General features: G+C 37.5%; 1 protein-coding gene across 1 annotated transcript in view; it reads left to right on the top strand.

Annotated features, from left to right (window-relative positions):
* The first annotated feature begins 13,045 nt into the window (after positions 1-13,045).
* Positions 13,046-19,149, top strand: part of LOC122814945 (sodium-coupled neutral amino acid transporter 4-like) — a 506,640-nt gene continuing 500,536 nt past the window's right edge. The window contains exon 1 of the mRNA XM_044087205.1: positions 13,046-13,064. The gene's annotated coding sequence lies outside the window, so the exon portion shown is untranslated. The remainder of the gene's footprint in view (positions 13,065-19,149) is intronic.

Below are 19,149 nucleotides of genomic sequence, written 5' to 3'. Positions count from 1 at the left end.
TTTGTAAAATTAACACTCATACAAATGGTAGTGTTTGACTAATGCAGCAAGGCTTTCAGGAGTGGCCACAGTGTCATCAAATAAATATAAGTACACTAAAAAGTTAAAATATTCTCTGAAAGACCAGCCAGAATGAAAAGTTTAACTGTATTTAATAATAAGTAATAAAAGAACATGAAAATACTAACTATCTATTTAAAATAAACACCTGAGTTTCAGCCACATGAAATATTAAAAGTAGCACAGATGGAATGGTTCACACAGATACAGAAAAAATACTTAACTAATCTCAGTATATTTTCCTGACTGATCTAAATAATTGTTGTCCCCTAGTTCACTTACTGTAGCAAGGCAAAATGATGTAGGTGGGTGGTCCTTCTTTGCCAGGTCTCACAAACAGACTGCCCCGAAACTCCTGTCTCATCTAGTATTAAAACATTATTTCAGTGCTGGATTACAGAATAATATCACATACATCTGATCACCTACCTTCTAGTTTCCACACTACCCCTTTACTAGAAACTGAATCAGAATCTAGCACATATGTGTCATAATGCACATACATATAGGTTTGCTAAGATGTGTTACAGCATCTGAAGCTATACAACCATTTTAAAAACTTCCACCATTCCAGGATAGCAATTAATTCACCCCTAAGGACAATGCAGTAGGATTCCTAGTCCTAGTTTTTACAGAGATTTTGTCTCTGGCTGCAGTCAGAACTTTAAGATACGATCTTTGTGGCCTAAACCAGGTATTTTAATTTCATACTGTTTTTCAAAGTTACTGGACTGAAATTAACCTCTTCTTTTCCAGTATCCTCTGTTATAATATATTAATTTCAACAGTTAAAATACAGTCTGGCATACAGGTGTATTTCTTTTCTGTCCAGTAAGACCCACTACATTGTTGGTACATTGTTTTAACACAAACAGCTTTACAAATACATTTTCAACACAAACACCTGTACAAATCAGTTTGATATACAAATTACATATAATTCTTTACAAAACTCCAGCTAGCTATACTGGCATATGTTGCACATATACTGCCCAACTCCTCCGTGCATAGTTGGCAATACCTCACATCATCACAGTTATCCTTGGCTGTGCTTGCTACATTTTTTCTCAAAGAAGTCCTTAGAGAATTTGATAAGTGTTCTTATTTGCCTGTTGAGGCTGTGGAAGGCGTTTTGCTATTGTTGGGACCTCGCCTTTGTTTGCTTGGACAGCAACTTTTTGCATTTATTGTAAAGTTTGTTGATGCTGGATTTCCACCATGGTGGCTTGTTTTTACCTGGGACTCTGGCTTTGATTCTGATTGGTGCAGCCAAGTCTATACACTATGTAAGTGATTGTACAGAGCTTTAGTGTAAGCGTCAGTGTAGTTACCACTTCCGGCTGGGGGTGTGGCTTGGAATGAATTTATACCATCACCTAGGAAGGTATAGTTTATGTTGATGAAGTTTTTTAGTGTGATTTCACCCTTTGTAAGTTCTGGTGTTAGTGCTAGCTTGAAGGTGACTGATTTGTGGTCAGATTTAACTAACGAGAGTCCGACAGTTGCGGCAATGCATCTGTTTGACATGTTAGTGAGGACCAGATCTAGTATGTTTTTTCCTTTTGCTGGGGTATGATTTCAAGGAACTTTTGTGGTAGCGAATTAGAGATAGAGGTAGTTTCCCAGTTAATGGTGGGATAATTGAAATCCCCCATAACCAGACTGTTCAGTAATATTTGGATTGTTTTCAGTTTAGTCAAGTAGGCTTTGTGCATGTCATGACCCATGGAGGGGAATCTATAACCGGCAATGACTTGAATGGAGTCGTACCCACCATAACCTGAGCATGGAGTAACTCCATGGAGTTGTCCAGTCTAATTATATGGGAGGTGAATTTATCTGTAATATTGATAGAAACACCACTTCCTTTGGTTCTTACACATTCATTTTGCAGTCTGAAGGTGTGGAAGGCATTGTAGCCTTGAAAGGCCGGGGTACCCTCTGAGGCCTTGAACCAGGTTTCTCTGACTGCACAAACATCTATATCATCCCGCTATAGAAGTGTTTCCAGGGTGTGCAGTTTTTGGTCTAAGCTCCAAGCGTTTAGCAGAATGACCCTTATTTTGTTATGATCGGTAAATTTCAAGTTGGTAAGTTTGTTTTTGAGACCTTGCCTAAAAAAAGCAGTATGAGGGAGGCAAGAGCCTTTGTCAACAGCTGAAAATCTAGAGATGCCAGGTGCAAACCATCTCTGGAAAAGCAGTGAGATTTGTTGATCATGGCTTCCTAGGCTGACAGGAACTGGATCCCCTTTGAATGACACCAAAAACTAAGCCAATTATTGAACTCAGTCAATTTTATGTTTATACTCTGGCATCATTCTAGATGAGGGTAGTATGCTGCTCAAAGCTAGGGACACATCTGTCTGGGACACATACTCAGAGAGCTCAATCATGTCTGTCTTCATATAGTCCAGTGAGGTACATCTCAGGTCATTCACTCCAACATGAACTATGACAGTCATAATGGTACTTGCTGAGAGACCTGAGTGCATGTATGATCTGACGAATCCCAACACCATACAGGCAGCTGACTGTGACTTTCTCCTTGTACAATCTGGTGAGTGGGACATCTGTGTCTCACTGTTGAGTCTCCAGTGATAAGAAAATGTGTTTTTTGAGTGTTACACCTTACAGGCTTGGTAGGTGATACACTGGTCTTATTATGTGCAATGGGTGCTGTGGGAACTGCGTTAGTTGTAGCAGTCTTGTGTTTTGGAGGTCTTTGGTGTTTCAGTAAATTCTTTGAGAGGACCTCCATATATGTTGAGTCTAGGGTGTGCCTTTTTGGTTTAATCTCCTAGCATTTAGCAGCATGACCCTTATTTTGTTATGATTGGCAGATTTCATGTTGGTAAGTTTGTTTTCGAGACCTTGCCTAAAAAAGGCACTATGATGCATACTATGTGTATGAGTAGTGGTACTATGTGCATGGTTGGTGGGTTGATAACCTCTTCAGTGTTGCTGTTTTGAGTGTGAGAGAGCAGAGATTCAAGATTCTTGGTGTAGATGCATCTCTTGCTCTCTGTACTACAGTGAGTTATTGGTAGAGGGTTGTTGGTCTACATGAGGCAATTGCTATACTGCCTCAAGAGACCCAAGTCAACAAGGTTGGCAGGAGAAACAAGGGTAGTCCAACTGTCCATAATGCTAGGTTGAAGACTGTTATCACAAAGCGGGGCTTTTCAGGATTGATCAAGGAGGAGCTCAGTGGATGGATATTTTTGCTTTTTTTTTTTTTTTTGCTGGTAGTTTAATAAGTTACAGCTCACTATCAGTTATTTCTTTGACCATGAAAGTACTAAGGATGAGGGCTACACTAATGTGCTACAGTTGTATCTAAGTGAAAAAGTGCTGAATTTATCTGTCTGGCTATGGTGCAAAATTGCACAGCAGTGTGCTGTGTTGAGCTTGCTGCAAACAAATAGAACACTGCTGAAATGGAGGGCTTAATTACCAGAAGCTAAAAACTTGAAAAAAAAATTTACAAAGGTTTAAAAGGACTAATGAAGGCGCTTACTCCAAGCCCTAGACCAACTACCCTTCACCAGACAGGTTCCATTCAGCACACTGCTCTCACTAGAGTGCAGAATGGCCCCTTCCAATCAAAGATGGCCTGGAAAACTTGCTGAGAACAAACAGCCTCTACAAACAAACCCAGATGCAGCAAGCCTGAATTGGGAGCGTTGTACGGCTACTAGCTACCCTAGTTTTGGCAGGAAACACTAGAGAATGTTTAACACAGCAGAAAAATAGCAGTGAGACACTAAAATGTTTAAAACAACTGAAAATCAGTTATTTTAACACTGCTTGGAGGAAAAACCAGAACAAGCAGAACAGATTGCTTTGCAGCAGTGAAAAGTAACAGCAAATTCTTAGCAAACAGTGAAAATAGCAAAAAGAGCTTTGTAAACAGTGAATACAGCAGTAAAATATGATTTAACATGCACAGTAAGGCAGACAATTGCAGTACAACAGTGTAGCTTAGTACACAGTATATAAATACAGTATAAAAGTGGGTGGCAGGCAATAAAAATACAGTAAATCATATAAATAAGCAAAAAAAAAAAAAAAACAGGCAGCTTATGATTTTTGGAAGCTCAGAAGCCTCAAGTTGTCTGGTATCTCAGTTCACAGTTGTGGCTGGTAGCCCAGCTCAGTTCATCTTGGTACAAACAAGCAGAAACCTGCTCCACAAACAAGCAGAAACTTATGCATATGGGTGGTGTACATAAGGAGAGGAGGTGTCAGATAGGCCTTGAAGAGAAAGAAAGAACTATGTAGACTTCAAGTCAGGTGTTTTTCAGAGAGAAGATAACAGATGAGAGACAGTGCCCTAGAGCTGAAGAATGGACTGACCAGCCTGGAGAAATTTAATTTGTGGTGGAACCAGACAAAGAGTGGCTAAATATTATGTGAAACATGAGGCAGAGGTGAAGCTGTTGGTATTCTGCCTTAAGTTGCACAGGAAGGAGTTATGGGTGAGACCAATGAAGGACAGTATGTGAACTTTATTAATAACATTGCAAGAGATTAGAGAAGTATTTCAGGAATTCTTTGGAAAAGTGTTCAAGACAGTGGATATCAGAAGAATAGGATGGGTGGGAAAAGTGCTTTCATCAAATAGCATGGCAGGTCTGCACAGGAAGACAGTGGAAGAAGAGGTAGATGCTGAGATAAGACATATGAAAGGGTAAGGCCAGAGATCCTAATGGCTTGACAGCTGACGTCTATTAAAATATTGCCTGGAAATAGGTAATAGTTTAAAGGCAGTGTTCAGTTAGATTTTGGGGATAGGAAGGATTCTATAAACAATGAATGAATGGCAGTAATCCTATCCAAGAGAAAGTGGACCCTGAGAACCCAGCAAATTTTTATGTCATTTCCCTTTGCAGCATTTTTGGTAGGGTCTTAACATTAAAGGAAACCTCCACCCTAGAACTAAAACAAACGTTTTTTTTTCACTCTGTCTTTGTTTATTGACATATTTTAACACCTCAAAATCACTCAAGTGCTTTATTTTAATTTTAGCCTGTTTTCCACAACATGGCTACCAATGGGGCTTGATGTATCAACATGATCTTGTACTCCCTCAAGCCTTTCTCTTTCCCATAATACTTTGTATTGACTTATGCCAGACATAAAGAAGTAACTTTGAATTCCCATGCCATTGACATATAATGGGATTTGGGAGGGTCACTGCTATTTCAATTACCTTCTGTAAAAGGATTTCTTTTCTGTCTTTAATCACCCTCATTTATGTTTGGCTCATATTGTTTTACACTATACTTAGAAGTTATCCAGCCACAGCCAGAAAAGTAACTAAACTGCAGGCCTTTGTTCAGGGTTTTCTTTTGTAGTATGAGAAATTGATTCTGCAAGGGTCACTCAGTGCAGTGACAGTTTTAACACCTCTGCAGTAGTGTAAATCATCAGCTTATTCATAGCTTGTCTTAAGGCAGCATGCTATTCTGTCAGGTTTCTTCATGTTTGTGTGTGTGTGTGTGTGTGTGTGTGTGTGTGTGTGTGTGTGTGAGAGAGACCTCAATTCGTGAATACTGCTTTATCTGAATAAAAATTGATTATTCTGGTTATAATTTGCATTTTGTCACTTTTTAATAGATTTTTAAACTTGTGTTTCTCAGTGGTGGTATCCCACCATCCAATTTGGAGTAGGAATAGTTTTGCTATTAGGTGTGAAAATTTCATGCAAAATAGCACTTCATATTTTTGGTCAGAAGTTCCGACATTTCAAGAGCCTTCAACTAGATTTTCAGTATCTGTGGGATGAGCGGTATGAATACTGAAAAGGCTTCACCTTATGCAGAAACATGAAGGTTTCTGAATACGAAGGGGTGGCATTACATGAAACTCTAGGTAGTTTATGGCACTCATGGGATCATAGTCCATGTGTCTGCATAACAGTCCTGTTGTTCTCATGATTTGTATATCTTAGACATATTGCTGTTCATGCATGTTAAAATTCCACAGGGCTATCAAGTGAGCAAGTTTAGGCACCGTAGCTAATATGAAACTATACAGCTAAATATCTAGTATGTCCATATGTAGCAACCCCCTCATAGGATCATATTCTCTTGCATGTGATATTGGATACCCACTGAAGCCCTAGCTTATGACATCAATTTGGAACCCATCCTGTATGGCAGAACTCCAGTATAACACCAAACAGCATCATAGATTGCGTGTGTTCAGCCTGCTGAAAACCCGTTTCCACTGCATTGAGGTGTCAGGGTGAGCACTCAAGTTTGATCCAGTCTCAGCCTACAGAATAATCTTAGCATGTTGCATGAACCCATAATGTGGTAGTGTGAAGACAGACAGAAGAGCCTGAGAATGTAGTCGGTAAATGTACCTGGCCAGGAGGGAAGGCGCATCATTACCATCACCCAACAATAGTGTGGTGGAACAGGAAGAGCTGCCAGCTGCACAGCCACCTCCCAGACATTGCCAGATACAGTACATGGCAGCACATGTGAAGAAGTGATGTCTAAGCCCTGATGAACACATAGTGACAGTTTACTGTCACACAGATCAAGCATGATGCATGCAGTGTAAACGTCATGCTATGCTTTTGAGTGTATGCTGAACTGTACTTTGCATTAGGTAGTCCTATATTTACCAAACTTCTTGTGTGTTTACATTTCTAACAGCTGCAAGGGAGGCAGCTCATACTCGTGTCCTACACAGTTTAATTGCTTTGTTTAGATTTACTGACACTATTAATAAACTTGGAGCAAACCATGAGTGAATACATTTATAAATTGTTAAAACAGGTCTGTGTTAAGGTTCCTTATCACTAGCATTATGGGTTTGTATTTGCTGGGCCTTTTACTGTGCGGCATTTAACAGTATTTCTCTTTCTGGCCTTTATTTATAACTTTTGAGTGCAAGTGATATGAACATTTATGGGCTAATGGTATAGTCTGAATGAATCAGTCTCATTATCTGTTAGTATAAAGCACAGCAGTGTAATATTTCCTATTCAGGGACGTTTGAATACTAAGTTCCTACTACCTGGGCCTTAGACTGTTTAGTAGTTTTGAAGGCCAGACCTTTCACATCTAGCTGGCTGTGCTATTCTAAATAAATTAATTTTGATACGTGGCCGTGTGGGGAACAGGGATAAAGCCATGAATGTGACCCAGATTACACAAATTCAATTAATGGCTTAGGCCCTGTAGGGGCTGGACAAGTGAGGAAAAGAGTAAGTGACAAATGACTGCTTGTGTAGTCGGAAAGAGTGACTGGTGGTCCTATGGCTATTTTGCCACATGTAAGTAGAGGCTTGCAGATGTAACAGATGTAAATGTGGACATGGGTTGGATTACCACCCTAGTGACAGCATCCGTCATTGTCACGTAGGAGAGAGCACACACACATTCAGGAAGAGAGCATAGTAGATTCTGGCAGTGACAAAAGTTCCCACGTCATTCAGCAAGGGATGGGATTAGGCCTAATAGAAAGCACTTGACTTGATGGCACCAAATGCTGGAAACTCATGTTCATAACATCCAATAATACAATACGTAATTCAGGCAAAGTCAGTGTAAAAGAAAATGTTATTTGTTTAATTAAGATTTGTTAAAATGAACAAATAGAAACCACTGAGAGCAATTCATTTTTTTAAGTAAACGTGAACAAGTTATTTTGACTGCAGATTTGGTGTTGCCCAGCTGCATTGTTGTTTTTTGTTTTGGTGTCACCTGTTGTTTACAGGATATTCACGCAAGCCTGCAGACATCAGTACTGTGATATCTTTGTCTTGGATAGTTTCCAGAATCAATATAGTTTCTTAGTGTGCTGCTGATGATGCTGAAGTTACCACATTTCACCTGAAAAAGTGTCACTGATTTATTCATTTACGTGACTTAGTTCTGTAAAAAACGTGAACTTTACAGGTTAACTGAGTACTGACCTTTTCTTCCCTTCATGACTCTTCAGATCTCCTAACTAGAGAAACGTAGAAAGTAAACAGGAAGTAAACAAAGGACATGTTTGAGCCACATGCCAGTGTGACTGGGCAGGGGCAGTTTATTTCTGTTACAGTTTTCTAAGTACTGAGTAGCACTCCTTGTCTCTGTTAATAATAATTATCACATACTGACACAGAGCTAGTTGGCTTTGCTTCTTTGTAACCAGCTTCTCATTTGCATCTTGATTTTGATTCCATTTCTTGTATTATGTCTTACTAAGGTAAGCCAGTTATACTGTGCTGAGTGATTGTATAATGCACTGTTATTACACATTTGCTTTGGGGGCAGAGATACTTGGGAATTGGCTTTGATTAGGTCCCTTGAATAGTTAAATAGTGCCTGTGACATAGGAACTTCCATTATCTAGATCAGGATTCATTGATAACTTTAGTATCTTCCACTATTGCAGTTGTTTTATTTATTAGACCGTGAGCACACTATAAGTAAAATTATTGTGAAATTAACTAAAAAAACATGCAGAGGAAGACACCATCCCATGAGGTGTATATTTTAGCTTGTTGATGCAAAATCAGGCAAGATAATCTTGGCCATCCATCTTCTCTGGTTGAAGTTCTGTGGCCCAGAAGTGCTTAATTTCAGTGTTGTTTATTTCTGGAATTGTAGCAACTTCAATATAGAATTCTGAGTTTTACTTGTATAAGTGTGGCTAAAAGAGTCTCAGCTAATGTCATTGTGCAAGGAAACCTATGAAGGACCTAACATCGATGCCCTATGATATGGTTCAGTGTTTGATAGCCAGCAGGTAAGGACAGCACTGTACCTCAGAACTGGAACAAAAGCCCAGCCATTTTCTTATGTGACATCTGGTACTTTGATAACATGTATGTGTGTTATTGCTAGGAAACAACCTCATATTCAGTCTCCGGAGCTGTCATAATGATGTAGCAGATGTCAAACAGTGACATCAGTGTAACATTCTGACAGCTATGATAAAACAAAAACCTAGCAAGGTGCCGTGTCCCCCATTATTGCTTGATGACCTTTGATGCAGAAAGTGTATATGTTAGACAAAATGAATGAGTGATACAGTACTTTAAGAGATTGCTAGAGTACAAGAGTAATACATTTAGCAGCACTATTTCTACAAGTACCAAGAACCAATTGCATATGCTTGCATCAGCATAGACCTTATCTTTTAGTAGCATATGGTAACAGTTGCAGACTAACTTACTGTTTGCACAGCTAACATATTTCAGTGGCATCATTTTCTGCATACAGCTGACAGTGCAAAAGTTAAGCCAGAATGTGGACTTTAGAGAAAAAAAAAAAAAACAAAAAACACAGTAACACCACCAGGATAACTAAAGTAACATATGATATATTTATTGTAGTTGTTGAGGTGGGTGTTGAAGATTCCATGATATTTATTAAAAAGATAAGTAATTTTGTAACTTTATAGAGCAGTCATAGAAGTACTGTGCATTGTCAGTATGGACATTAATAAAAAAACTCCACAAAGTAAGACCATAAAGAAAATAAAGGAATGCTTTCTGAAACAAAAAAGTTTAAGTTAAACTCAGTATAGCTTTAAAACACAAATAAGTGATTCATGTTCAGATTCAGGATTTGCATTAATTATTATTTCTCCTTTTCTGTAAGTCTAAGAAATAGGTCCAAGTTTTTCTGTATTTTTCTGTAGTAAAATCTAATCTGCTAATAAATGCATCACATAATTCTTTGCAGCAAGAAAAGGTGCAGTTAAGGAATTAAAAAAAATATGCTGCGGTAGCGTTGTCGCCTCACAGTTAGACGTTGCCCGTTCGATTCTCAGTTAAAGCGTCTACTGTGTGACGACATGCGTGAATGGGCCTTCCTTCGTTGAAGGTTGTGCGTTAGGCCCGGCAAGCCAGCATGTAAAACTCTACTGCCAATCATTAGCGGACCGGAGTTCCGCTGTGGCGACCCCTAACCGGGAAAAAGCCGAAAGACACACACACCATTACAGTTGTCAGTGATGCCATTTGTACTGTACTAAATACAAATGTTAGTAAGTTTAAGGACTGCCTTGTTATATTTGCATACATATATGTAATTTTGGCAGACACTAGTAGGGTGTACTATAAATAATGTCCATTATGAATCTATACTCTCCCTTATCTCTTCCTTGTCTATGCATGCATTTAGAGGAGATCGGAAAATTTTCCTGGTTATTATTTCCTCATAGTAATAAAGTGAACAAATGGCAATTAATCATTAAACAAGTAAATAGAAATAAGCATGTTATTTATGTACACATGCAAAAAAAAACACACTTTGGCAAAATTATAATAGCTGTCTGAGCATTGTATGGATTGTATAGTATTACTGTAAGTAGTTCTTGTAGAACTTTGTATGCAGTGCTGCTAAATGTTACCTGAATATTCTGAATGTTGTATATGTATGCACTACTAATATTATGTCTTGTGGAGTTTTTCTCCATGGGTCTCTGTTAAAAGGGGGTTTGTTTGCCCAATTGGACTTTTCCTGTAAACAAATGGAAATCCATAAATAAATAATAAAGGAGTAAAATGTTAATGGGTCCTTTTCAGTAGCGTTGTTTAATTGCCATAAGCAGATATACAATGGATTTCAAATTTAAAATGTTAAGTCATTCAGGTTATGCACATATGTGTTTTTATTATAGTATCATACTTTTTTTTGATCAACTCTGTTTGACATTTGTGCTGCAAATATGTACCTCTAATTTTATAGAAAGATATCATGCAAACTCTGGTCATATTTTCATTATACCTTAAGTAATAATGCTGAAAAGTCCTAATAATCATATGTATTTGAATCACTGTAATATCTAACTGTAATGATTACAATAAACATTTTTAAAGACAGCTAAGACATATGCCTTTGTCTGAAAGCAAAATCATTAAGTAGATATTTTGTTATACCTTAGAATTCAGTGAAAGTAATTTTAATGACACAGAGAGATATCACATGCTGAATGTGTTTGACTCAAAGCATATTGAGACAAACTGAACAACAGCGGCCTTTCCTGGGATGTCCACTATTAGAGTAAGGCAACAGTCTCTGAACTTTTCTTATTATCTTTTACAAATACGTTCATCACTCTTTTTCCATGTAGTGATAGACACACATTTCTTTTTTTGAGCCATGAAGAGGAATAAGAAAGTAAAGCATCATTTACAAGTTTTAGGTTGTGGTCATTTACTAGTAACAGACTTTATCGAGTCATACTTCAATATATGCCAACCTCCCACAAGGATGGGAAAGCTGACATAATGGTTAAGGTGTTTACCTTATAGACACAAAGTGTGTGTAAGGTTTGACTCTCACATGAGGTAATTGGCTAAACTTAAAATGGCCAATAAGAACAGTTAGCCTAGTGCTGATTGATGAACCTATAAAAAAAACAAAATACAGAAAATTAGAAATTTTGTTCATTGTAAAAACTGTAGAAAAAACTAACCACATACTAACTACCTCATGATAAAAACTTTACTCTCAAGTATTCTATAGTATTTTATTAAAATAAACAAGAAAAAGTCAATGCAAGTATTGTTCAAGATGTGACCTCAGCATTATCCCTAACTTTACAAAACTGAGTCTGAAATCAACTTATTATAAACAATATGAAACACATAAGTTTCCACACAATATTTTGTTTCCAAAATAATTCATCACTGTATTCTGGCATGATATTACATCGAGCAGTATAATGCAAAGATACTCAGCACACATGAATCCCCTTACATACTTACACATCACTTTGTGACAAATGGTTAGTAACTGTTAGCAAAGGGACAACTATGACAACCCATTCGATATTTCCACACTAGGCTCATAATGCATTCTGTCATTATTTCCTATGTATTAGCAGAAGAAAGAGAATTTGCATTTGTGCTCCTTCCATTTCATAGATTCATAGATTCATGGATTCATGGATTGCTACTAGGCTAATGATCCAGAGGCCTTTCTAAGCCTAGCCAAGTTTTCCTGAAGGAATAACGGTGTCTTGTATCCAAATAGGACATTGAGGGCCAGGCATTTGTAGGCTACCTCTGTCCATAAGGGATATGGGTGCCATTTGATAAACCGATTAACTAACCAATGAAATTTGTCCAAATGTGACCCAGTGATTTATGCTTGGTGAACTGCCATTCATTCAACTGTGCTTCAGTGAATTGCCCTGCTTTTGTTAGAGGTAGCACTATGTTGCTAAACAACTGTATTTCATGTTTAAATTAATTAGTAGCTAAGAATGCAGAGGTGAAGGTGGTAGTAGGTCATACAAAATGTGACATTCTGATCAGCATTGTTTTTTTTTTTGTTTTATTTTGTAAGATGGATTGCAGAAAATGGGAGTTTTGGTATATACACTGTCTGAGTCAAGTGCTGATAACTTCATTTTAAAGCAGTAACTTGCATCTGTAGACCATGCATATAGATGTAAAAACCCAAAGAATTGTTAACAGAGTTTGGACAGAGTTGCTGATAGGGTTTCCTGATTTTGTAATCATCTGAGTACATATTCATTAGTACAACAGGTCAGATCCAAGGAGCAAGATATTCAAAAATGTGGAACATTGAGTAAATAAAGGTTACCAGATATCTGCTATGGCAGGAGTCCATTGTTCACTTGCCTTTTAGGTGCATGCAGTTCTGATAGAAAAGTAAAATAAATCAGGTGTTATGTTTTAGTATTGTGCTGTACAGGACTAACATAACTAACTACACCACAAAAGCTTTCTGGATGTTAATGTATGAAGTAATTGTATTCAGGTTATACATTTGCAATATACTTCCCCTGATTTTTTTAATAACTGGTTACGTTTCCTGCACTACATCCTAAAGTAAACAGTTACTGTGGGAGAAAGTTGTAAAACTGAACATATGTAAGACTCATGCTTCTGTTAGTGAAAATGTTGTGTTTTTTCACTGTGTTTATCAACATAGTACAGCACCTACAGAAACCAGCTAGATGATGATTTGCATACAGGGAGGAACAAGCCAGTGATCTACATATTCATGGTTCTGGGTGAGTATCGCTATTGTAGAAACATATCTATATTTAATTAATGAGTTCTCCTTCAGTTATCTGCACAAGTATCAGACATTTTTTTCAGAAAACTTAAAAGTCTAAAAGACAGAATTACATGAATGGAAGATAGAGTGAAAATCATGAAAATTCTCAATGCTATGCACAGTTCAGCTTTGGGAGTTGACCTGTGTCTCTCAGTGAGTTAAGACAACCAGACTGTACTTTGGAGAAATATTTCTGACACTTTTATAAGAATTATTATATATTGCCCTTACAAATATTACATTAGTGTATAAGGTACCTATAGAACTGACATCCTTTTAGATTTTTAAGAGTTTTAAAGATCATGTCTAAAGGCACAAAACAAATTTTTCTTTTCATACAAAAAGTGTTTTTGTGCATCATTATGCATGCAAACACTTTTCTGTGTAAAAAGAAAAGTTTGTTTTGCAGCCTTTAGAAAATTGCAAGCTTTTAAATATATCTTTCAAGCATGGAAGACTAAACATATAGAGCTGTGTTTATGCCATTAATATTAATGACTTTGTGGGAGATGTTTATGTTGCTCTAGGTTCCAGCCCTAATTACACTGAATTAGAGTAAGTAATTGTGTATTAGTTAAGTTATTGCCAAACTGTTAAATTAACAGTTTGCCAAAAAACCCTAATGATTAATTTTTTGCCAAAATGTTAATTTATATATGTGTATATATACAGTATGTATGTATGTATGTATGTATATGTATATATATATATATATATATATATATATATATATATAAAATATGTAGTCTTCGGAGACTTCTTTCTCTTTTTCTAATTTCTGTTTTTAAATATTTTTATTTGCATTTTCCATTTACAGATTAGTTAAGATAGCAAAAAATCTCTTCTCAATACCATAGCCAGCATTCTTCAGTTAATCTGTTGAAATGTTGAAGCTTCAATATATTTGACCACTATAAATTAACACGAAATAGAGTATTATCTGCAAGTGGCTGTTTCCACTGGTCTAAAATCAAATACTTAGTTGTAATAAAAGTAACAGTCTTTTTTGTGACAGATTTAAAATTTGCACAATTCCCATAATCCAAGTATCATAAGCAAATGGAAATGAAAAATTGGAAAATTTTTGAAATACTTCAGATGTCTGTTTCTATCGTTGATAGATTCCTATACAGCATTACAAGGTGTGTGCCAGGTACCAGTCTGTTGGCCATTATTCCAAAAATTCTTATTCATTGACCTTGCCTAACCCAGTCTTTTCCTGGTCCAAAACGCTATTTGTTGTTGGATTACTTTATTTCCAGGAGATTTAAGCTATCTGTTAATTGACATCCAATAAGAAACAGTTCATAAGATGAAATCAGTTCTCAATTCCATTTTGAAATTGTTTGGTGATCTGTCAGTATGCTGCTAGCCTAATTCTGTCTCCCATTCTTGAAAAAGTTGTTGGTACCTCATAGTAAGACCTATACAAGCAATTAAAATGAGATTGTTTTACTTATTGATTCTTATCATAACTACAATCTTATGTGGTCAGATTCCCAACAAGTGTTTCTTGTAGTAAAGCTTCATTTAGAGAGGTCAAAGTTCCTTCAAAGAAGGCTGGTACTGAGAGCAAAAAAATATTGTTTTTAGTTAATTTGGAAAGCTACATCCTCATGTGGTCAGATACCCAACGGGTGATTGTTGAAGTATTTAGAGAGTTGAACTTTCCTTCAAAGAAGGCTGGTACTGAGAGCAAAAATATTTTTTTCAGTTAATTTGGAAAGTTACTGTAATGTCAAAGATAACTCCTTCCATCAACATATATATATATATATATATAAAACATAGCAGTGGATCCTGAGACTGATGGCTGAACAAACTGAGTCAAATAATAGATGGTAATAAATGCCATATATTGCAATATACCAATTTTCATAATTTGGAATACATTGCACCAATGTGTATTATTCAGGACCCGCACTTCTAAAGCTCATGCTGCTACCAGAATCTGACATGATATATGTAGAATTCTCTCCTTCATATAGAATTTTTTTAGACCCACCTCAATTTATAATACCAGTCACACTCTGGGGAAAAATATTTTGTAATAGTAGAATACAGTAGGGCACAGATTTAATATGGGGAAAATGAATCGTTCCTAAAAATGATAGCTTATTCGTTGTTTTTATATGCATGTTTACTTATATCTGCCTTAAATCATATAAATTTGAAATATAATACCATTCCAAATACTTTAACAACCTTATCTACTGACAATTTCATCTACCAAGATCCCTGGGATTGATAGAAACATTTTAGTTTTCTGTATGTTAAGTTTATACCTCATAATTTCCTTAATATGATCTATTATTTGAAAGATCAGTAATAAGTATCTAACCCATGATGTAGTTAAGAGTAGGTCATCTGTATAAACAGAAGTTTGGATAAACTGAAGAAGCATTTTTTATTAACTCTAACAGTGTTTGAAGAAAAGAGTAGGGAGGGGCAGGAAAGGAGACAATGGACAGCCCTGATTCTTTTCAAAGGAGTAGATTTTTATTGAGGCTAGTGAATAGTATGTAGAGAAAAGTAAGACAATAACATATTTTACTAAATTTCCAGGAAAATTATAAGTTTTAATTAAGACAAACAAATATTCATCAGTTATACAGAAGGCTGTATCCATTTTATTGTCTATTTTGCTAGTATTTAGTATAATTCTCTACAGAATATGATTTGGTATATCATGAGGCACAAGTCCAAACTGATTTGTAAGTAGAAGCTTATGTGCAAATACAGTAGATAGTAGTCTGAAAATTTCACAGTAATTCTATAGGTGTCTACTCACAGGAGAGGCTGTTCCTGTGGTTGTGGCCATCAAAGTGGTAGCATGTCTCATAGTAAACGTCACTGAAGGTCACAGAGCATATCATCATCTAGTCAGGGTCATGGTACATCCCCTGCAACTCGTGGTAGAGCCAGCTGTCATGGTTGGGGTATGCAGTGGATGCTGAACCCTCTGCCATGCATATCTTGGATTTGTCCAGTAGACCAAACACAGTTAATTACACTGAATAGGCAGAAATGTACACCACCACACTATACAAGCATGTAAACAGCTGCATTGATGCAGCTGTACCCCATAGGAATAAATGCACTTTAAACCCCAGAAGCAAACCTGCATGGTAGAACCACAATATCACTAAGCTTTATAATAAAAGGAAAAGAATTTTCATCAAAAGTAGGAAGAATTCACAAAATATTAGAGCCTTTGTCACTGAAATATACAAACAACTCAGATGCTTAATAAATACCACCAAAACCAAGTTTGGGGCTAAAATAGCTACTCAAGCTAAAGACAATCAAAGTATATTTTTAGTTGTGCTCATAATCTCAAAAAGCAGAATGAAACAATGCACTGAGCTGATTGTGATTGATGTTACCTACACTGAGACTGAAGATATAGCTAACCTACTGACTGATAAATTTAGTTCTAACTTTACCTCTCTCTCCCCTCCATCTGTCCCTGAAAGTATACATGAAACTGGCACATCTTCACACAAGACCAAGTCCTAAAAATGCTGTCAGAAGCTAAAAATACTGTATTGATGGGTCCTGACAATATTGCAGGATTCATCTCAAGTAGTATGAAGCATGATTTAGTCACACCCCTAGTGACTGTTCAGTGTCAGCCTCCATACAGGTTTTTTCCAAGTGAAAGGAGAACAGCTACAGTCATCCCCCTGCATAAGGGAAGACCTTCCACAGACCCAGGCATTTACAGACCCATAAGTCTGACCGGCCTCATATGCAAAGCCATAGAAAGACTTATTATGGAATTGACCAGTCAGGATATAGGGAAGGTCCAAACACTGGACCCGTCTCAGTTTGGGCTCATCAAGGGTAGGCCATGCTTACTGAACCTGGTGGATTTTTTTGAAAAGCTCACCAAAGCAATGGATGAAGGCAAAATGTTGCTTACTGCATACCTTGACCTGGCCAAAGCTTTTGACATGATTCCCAACTCAGGTATAGTAGAAAAGCTAAATAAACTGGGAAGAAATCCCTGTGTTACCCCATAGATTGCCAATTGTCTCAAAGGTAGGATGCAGATAATCAAAATAGAGGAAGTTACCACCACAAAGAGACCAGTCATCAGTGGCGTCCCCAGGTTTCTGTGCTGAGACGTCTCTTGTTTGGCATCTACTTTTCTGAAATAAATCAAGTCAATACCAAAGGGCTCTGATTGACTAAGTTTGCAGATGACTGCAAGCTAGAAGCAGTCATTGAATCCCCAAATGACTTAGCCATCCTGCAGGAAGATTTGTCTCAGATAAATAACTGGTATCAAAATCATGGAACTACTGCATTGCCAATATGCCTCAAAGAGCTGACCCAGTTGTATGAGATTTGGGGACTTACGTGGATAGTGATCTAACTTTTTACCAACATGTATCTATTGTTGTAAGAAAGTCCTTTTATATTGTACAGCTTATAAACATGGGAATGTGTTTAGATCTAGGGATGTCATTGTCCCCCTTTACTCAGACCTCATTTGGCCCATCATTGAATATAATGCCCCCTTTGCTTGTATCTGTCCAGACTCATGCAACAACTGGAATGCCCACAGAGATAACTTAGATAAGGCTACAAGGCCTAAACAACATGTCCTACATGAACTTACTCAAAGCCCTGTCACTGTATTCGGTATCCTAGAGACTGCTAAGAGGTGACCTGTGTCTGGCATACGAGGTATCCTACAACCCATTACTGATGGATGTATTGCACATCATTAAGTGAAGTGGCTTCAGAAATACTTGGTTTAGGGATCTATGCCACTTTCAACATCAAAAGGAGGATACTAATAATATGGAACAGACTCCACATTCACATAAAAAAGTTCATCCCTATTCCATTTTCAAGTGCAACTTGGACCTGTAGATGAGAAACAGAAAAGTTACCCCAGGACTGCCCCCTTTACTACTAATGGACAAATATAGCTCCTAAATGCTTTATGTCATGCATGGATCCTCTCAAATTGTCTATGGTATAATTCCAGTTTGTTCTCACTAGGGATAATATGTAATTATCGGCCATGGGATGGGTAAGACCAATCTGTAACCCAATAGGATAGGTTATTATGAGCACTAAAATGGAAATTAGCTGGCCTTAAAATGGCCTGCAGGGCCAGCTAGCTTAGTAATTGCCTATTAACCTATGAACCAAGTTGCAATGCTGCAACTACTATTGAAGGTGTGTCCCTGCAGAGTCACAGTTACACCACCTTAGCCACCAGTACATCACACACACACACACACACACACACACACACACACACACACACACACACACACACACACACACACACACACATACACATACACACTCTGACACTGGCCCTTCTCAACAAGTGTTACATTAAAGGCACCCCCCCCGCCAACCCCATTACTGCCATTTCACAGAAAAACACTTTTTTCTTTCATATTCCACAGCACTCTGTCTCTCTCAACACACACACACACACACACACACACACACACACACACACACACACACACACACACACACACACTTACTTGTGAAAGACGTGCACTCCTGGACACCCTTCTCCACCTGTGCAAATGATAGCCCTGCCCTACTCTTTGTACATTGTTACTTGGGTTATCTAAGTCTGATACATAGTGTGGCCAGCCTATGCATGAGAAGGCACAGCCTTGTACTGGGTTTGCATGCATCAGTTTTATTGTAGTTTATCTGCTTTATTCTTGCCTAATATATTCTGAAGCTATATGCAAGCTTCTTCCTCTTTGCTAGTGCTATGGTACGTTGTCTGGCTGTAAGTTATTGACCCCCGTTACCACTTGTTCAGTTTAACGGTCATCTATTATTTTTGAGAGAAGAATGCATCACAGAATACCCAGACCAGAATTTCTGGAGGCTGAGGGCTGTCACATATCTAGGGCAGGGCTATCATTTGACATGAGCGTAGTAATTGCCTCTGGTGTGAACTCAGCCTAGTCTAAAACCAGCCCTGCTCATAGCTGCACACATAAGGTCACTGCAGTTGTGTTGGGGGGTGGGGGTGGAGGAGATGT

This window comes from Protopterus annectens, chromosome 11.part0 (assembly GCF_019279795.1).
Source record: "Protopterus annectens isolate FY-2018-M chromosome 11.part0, PAN1.0, whole genome shotgun sequence".
In the NCBI taxonomy this organism is placed as follows: Eukaryota; Metazoa; Chordata; order Ceratodontiformes; family Protopteridae; genus Protopterus; species Protopterus annectens.
Note: the sequence above shows the minus strand (reverse complement) of the source record. Positions and strands in the feature narration are given on the sequence as shown.